Here is a 6,021-nt window from a genome sequence, read left to right on the forward strand (position 1 = left end):
CCATTTATTTCTTCTCCTTCTTTAAATGAACCTGGGATTTGCAGAATCACATATGATTCCTTCAGAGGAACACTTCTTTGATACAGCCACAGAAGCACTCAAATATTGCATCATTTATACTCTCAGTAAATTTTTTTGCTAAGTATTTCAACACCCATCCCCCAATGGTGCATCCAAACAGTTGTCCAACTCCTTATAGATGTAGAAGTCATGAAGAGCAGAAAAATTAATCCTGATTGCCTGGTCTGAATGTCAGGTTTAATCACAGTACTGTCAGCTGCCTGGCACATTCCCTACACACTGCTTGTTTACCCCTCCGGTTCCCTGCTTCCCACTTTCAACCCAAGGGTTTCAAGTCTCCCACCCAGCCCTATTTGATCTGCTATTTTGAAAAGAGCCAGCACATGGTAGGGGCAGGTAAAGCTCATGAGTTTCCTCACAAACTCACTGCACAGGCCCAGCTACAGATGTGCAGTGCTGGCCAGGCCCTTTAGAACAAATTGGCATCCTGCCATGTCTCCAGAACTGGGGCTCAGCCCTGGGACTGGCAAGCCCAGCCTGGCCATTGCCATCAGTGGCACAGAGCAGCTGCCATCACCAGGCAGGGGGACCATGCATGGCAGCTGCAGGAGGTGTGGGGCTGCAGCCCACCAGCAACACGTGCTTCTGCCAGAGGAGACTGCAACTGGTCAGGTGATTCTGAAGTTACTGGGAGAGCAGCATGCAGGTAAAATTGTCATATGTTGATTTTTAGGAAATCAACTAAAACATACTAATACACCTGATTGGTGATTGATATCAACAGGGATATGCCAGTCATGATGAAGGAAAGTAGGTCTGGGAGGGGCAGGAGGGGGATTGCTTCTCAGTGCCAAGCCCCTGATGAACAAATGGCACTGCTGACAGGCACCATGCAGATGCAAGCAAACACCCTGTGAGCTCCCACCTACCTCAGGGACTTGGCCCAGCAGAGGGTGTGCCATATAATCTTTCTTCCAAGAGAGAACTGGCTGTAATACACAAGTAGAAGGAAAAAAAAAATCTAATGAATGTACTTCTCTTGACAATTTTGACTGCCTTTTCCTCCTTATCAGTGGTATTACCTTCATGCAAGCAATCATTAAGTAAACAGATCTCAAAGAAAAGTCATTTCAAGTACAGATTTCTTCTACTAAACTCCCTGGAGTGCCCACTCTGTAGCCCTTGGGCAAAATCCAGCATGAATTTATCTCAAGAATAGGCCAGTGCTCATTAATCAAGCAAAGGCCTGGCTGAAATCCTCACAGGCGGCTGTGCAGAACGCCAAGTCACCTTGTTGTAACTGATCTAGGTACTCTGCAGTGCCAAAAGCCAGAAAGCTGCCAGGGACCATTATATTACAGATGGAAAGCCAGTAAAGAGAACAAGGAAAGTAATTAAAAAATATATTTCTCAAGCTCATTGGACATGGACCAAAATTCAAACACAGTATGAATAATTGAAATAAAAATTACAGGTAGCAGAAATACACATTAGTGAGCTGCTGAAAGAAAAAGCTTCAAATAGACTCTCACAAGTTTTTAGAAGAGGAGGAAGAGGTCCCCAGGGCAATCCCCATGGGAATTCTTTCACTCTGGGAAGTGGGAGGGTTCATCTAGCCAATGGTTGAAAAACTTGCCCTTCTACCTAGAAAGCTGTAAGATTCCCAGAAACCTGAAGAAGTCCTAGAAAGTTTGCATAAACAGCCCTGCAGATGGCTGAGCACTGTCTTTATGCCCTTGCTGGTGCTCATTCCTTGCCAATCGCAAGCCCTCTGCCCTGACCTCTGCTCTGTTTCCAGGGGTGGCCTTTGAAGTGGGTGACTCCCACACTGGAGATGGCCTGTGGGACAGGACAGCCCGGGGCTGTGACTTGCCCTAGCTGGGAGCTGTGCTGGCTCTCAGCACATGCAGAGCACGATGTGAACCCTGCCCGCTCCAGCCCCACCCAAGCCCTGGATACAGCCTCAAGCCCATCCCAGGCACCTCGTTGATTTTTGTTTAAAGAAGATTAGAGAGCACTATCAGCAGAGGACTAACAGGCAATCATCTTCAGCAGAGTGAAAAATAAACTGGAGTAGTAAGACAGCAACCTGTTGCAGCTGTTTGCTCAGCGAGTGCCCCGCATCAGAGCATTGCTTTGCTGCGTGTCGCGACAAGCAGTCACCGGAGGACAGCACGGAGCCACCTCCTGCTGCCGCCCCAGGTCTGAAGGAAGGCTTCCACCTGCTTTTCTTGGTCTGCCAAGAAACAGCACATCTGTCTTTGTCCTTAGGCAATCACTGTGGCCACAGCAGCGCTACCACAAAAATGAGGGTGAAAGCTGCTATTTGAAACCAAGGTGAAGACTGAGGCTTATTTGCTCTACATACACAGCAAAAAGCATCATCCCCAGCAGGCTCACGCTTATTTCCACCAGCTGCTATCAGTAGTCTCCGGTGTGCTAAAGGCAGTTTAAAAAAAATACACTTCAATTTTTATTGAGCTTTGAAGACCATTGCTTCTATTTCAGATCTGAATAAAGCATTGTGCTCCTGAAAACTTGTCTGCTTTTCCCATCTATACTAGCTAACCAAATACAATATATTGCATTTGCCAGACAATTCTACTTTATCAGGTTAGAGTACAATTTCTCCTGAGCTGAACCTGAGTAACATTCAGGTACAAAATATAAGCTCTCAGGTTTGGTGATATTCAATAGTTTTATGTAGTTTGATTATAACTCAAACATTACTTTCTATGCTAAAAAATACTTAAGTGCTTCAAAACCCCAATTTAATCTTCATTTACTGTTTTTACAGCAGTCTTATAATTTCTGCTGAATATTGTAAAAACCAATAATGAAAACTGTGAAAACAATACTTCAATAGAGCTTGAAATTGTCACTTTGAGATTCACAGCCTTGAACATTGTACTCACCCCTTCCTTACTCTGGAACAACCTCTGTGAAGGGGACTCAGCTCCAAGGTACCTGAGTAATGGGCAGGAAAGGTCCAGGGACAGCAGCTGGTTCAGTCAAGAACCCAAAACACAGGGCAGCCCACAAGGACAAGGCAGGGCAAAGACAAGGGCAGGAAATTAAAGCAGACATTGCCCCTGGATGGAGCTGCTTGGAGACAGAACCTCAACCAAGGGCCAGGGCAAGGCTGGGGGCAGCTGGAGACCAATGCTAGGCCAGGCCTGCTTAGGGAAGAACTGCAGGTCTCAGGCTGATCTTAAATGGGGCTCTGAGCCCACGAGCAGGGGGTGTGGCTGGGGGACCCAGATGAGGCTGGTCAGCCACTATTAAGGCCTAATTAAGGCAGACCAATGCACTCTGAGCTGTGACAGATGCCTTCATTAGGCTTAGTTTTGTTAAATAAAAGTATGTTAAAGATAGCTTTAGAACATTGAAACCAACAAATCAACAAACAAAACCCCCAAACAAATAATAATGCCCATTTCAATTTATGGATATTATGATTATTATGGCATACTATGTCTCCTCACAACTTCTAGGATTCAAACTTCCGAGGGAAATAAAGCTTCCCTCTGTGAATAGAAACAGAAATAAAAGGACCAAATTTTTGAAGCGGTCTTCAGCCCCTCTCCCAAGTGCTTCCTCACCCCTGCCTCTGCCTCTCAGCCTCTCTGCAGGGAACAGGAGTCAGGCCAGTGACCATATACGATGTAGGACCAAGGTTAGCATAAAAGACAAAAAAACATGCTCATATAGCCAGAAGAAAATACAGAGCAAGAAAAGACTTCCAAGAAGGAGCTTAAATGTAATTTCTGGTGAAATTACTGTACTATCTTTGACAAATCCTTCTTTATAAGGAGTGCTAGATAAGATAAAGCCCTCTGGTATTGCCTTTGGATTAGCCCAACTTTGAGAGCTGGGAACCTGGGAGAACAGCAAATCGACATTTCATCTCCCTTGGGAAGGCCATTGCTTCCACTGTGCTGGCATCCTGCAGGCCAGTGAAGCACACAAATGTCACCAGAATACTGACACATCTTTGTAGTTCAAATTTAATGAAAAATTGGATCAAAACCCATGTTTCCGTAACAGAAAACATTACATGAGTGCTTTATAGAAATGGGAAATAATCACAAATTTTTTGCAGCTAGAGTATTAAGAAAAATTCCCTGCCAGCAGCAGAATATACTTTAACTTCATGATTTTTATAAACTGTGAATGATGAGATGTAAATTGTTCTGCCACTGAGAAAAAACCCGAACAACTATATTCAACAGAATATTTTCTGCCTACAGTATTATTACAAGTAACAACTTCTTGACCGTTATTCCTGGGGTCAAGCAAAAGGAAGATAAATGTTCGCATATGCAGCTTTTAAAATCGGTTTTAGATAGCAGCAGGTTACTCTTTTGTTACTTCATACCAAATAACTTTTTACATTACAGTTTGTTGTCATTAGTGATGTCACATCCTATTCTCTTTGCTTTTGACACCTTTTTTAGAAAGCTCTTCAGTTGCACTGGATTGCCTGGTACTATCTTCTTGGCATAATTCAATCCACATTCATTTCCTTAACACTACCTTTTGGTCTACTCCCTTCTCTTCTGGTTACATACAGCAGCTCAGGCTTTTGAGCTTTTTCAAAATGCTTTGGCTTAACTGAAGTGTCTCACTGCAGCATGGAAGTATCCAGATAAGCAGGAGATGACTGATCATCTGATCAGATGCCTTTGGCTGTAAGTGTTGGGAAACCTTTCTGAGGTTGTTCCCTTTCTTCCAGCCCACATTAAGACCAGGGCACTCCTTTAGTTTCCAGCTGTTGTTTCATCTATGTCTCCTGGGAGTGTATATGAACAAATCAAGAACCTCTAGGATATATTCTATCTCTGTAAGCTGGAGAGAAAGTACCTCTATTTTTCCCTCCATTTGTCCATACTGTATTATAAAGTTACTGCATAGTGATGCTGGCAGTTGAACTGGAGAAAGGAACCTGCCAGCAAGGAAGAAGTTAGTAAAGGTGAGCTATGTAGTAAAAGCGGAGTTAATGTTAGATCAAAGATTCTGGAAGAGTAAGCACTGAATTCATACAAAACATTCACTATCAGATCTTATTTCCATCTGTCTCTCAGAAGGGCTTGTCTCCACAGTTTCCAAGGTATTACGTTGTTTTCAAAACGAGAATAGTAGCAGTGTATATAAACTAATAACATGTTTAAACTGATCCTTTGATCATCTGTATTTTGTTAATTTTCTGACAGACTCATAATGTTCGGTGTATCAAATTCTGGGTTACTGCTTTTCTCTTCTTCTGCTTTTTGTAAACTCTGTCACGTACTGACAGTCTGGGAAAGCCACAGTTCCTTTACCATAACTGCACTCCAGCATTCTTCTTACATTTGCAGGCTAGTCCTAACTAGTTCCTTCAAGATTAACATAAACAGTGTTTCAAATGTGCTGCTATCAGATTCCCAGCATTAATTAGAAAAATAACCTTCAGATATGGATTTAATTTGCATCCATGCATTCATAGCAGGATGTTTCTTTGCAATTGTTAGCTGTTGAAAAGCCTCCCTATAACCCTCCGAAAAAGTGAGTATTCTGAGATCTGCTCTATCGCTTCTAAAACATGTTTAAACTTTCTGCTATTAAGCAAAGATCTCAATGTCACTTTTTCCTTAGGGGTCAACATATGACTAAGCTGTGTGTTTACACTGATAATAGCTGGATGATAAATATTTACATGGATTATATAGTTAGCAGTAAGGCGTAAGCAGTGCTGACCGTATGCGTCACTCCTGTACCAGGAGTACACGCATTAGGAAAATGATGCTTTTGGTTTTTTCTTCTTTATTTTCCTTCCAAGAGTTGAATTCTCTTCCTAATCAGGCCAGACATAACCAGGAAACAGAACCTATACTGTTAATAGTTGCTTAAATGGAAAGGGATATTGTCTTAAATTAATTCAACCAACCTTTTATGTGTAAGCCCTTCAGTTATTCTTACTCAATAACATTATTCATGTTGAGGAAAGCTGAGTTACAGCTT

The sequence above is a fragment of the Molothrus ater genome, chromosome 10, assembly GCF_012460135.2.
Source record: "Molothrus ater isolate BHLD 08-10-18 breed brown headed cowbird chromosome 10, BPBGC_Mater_1.1, whole genome shotgun sequence".
Taxonomy (NCBI): domain Eukaryota; kingdom Metazoa; phylum Chordata; class Aves; order Passeriformes; family Icteridae; genus Molothrus; species Molothrus ater.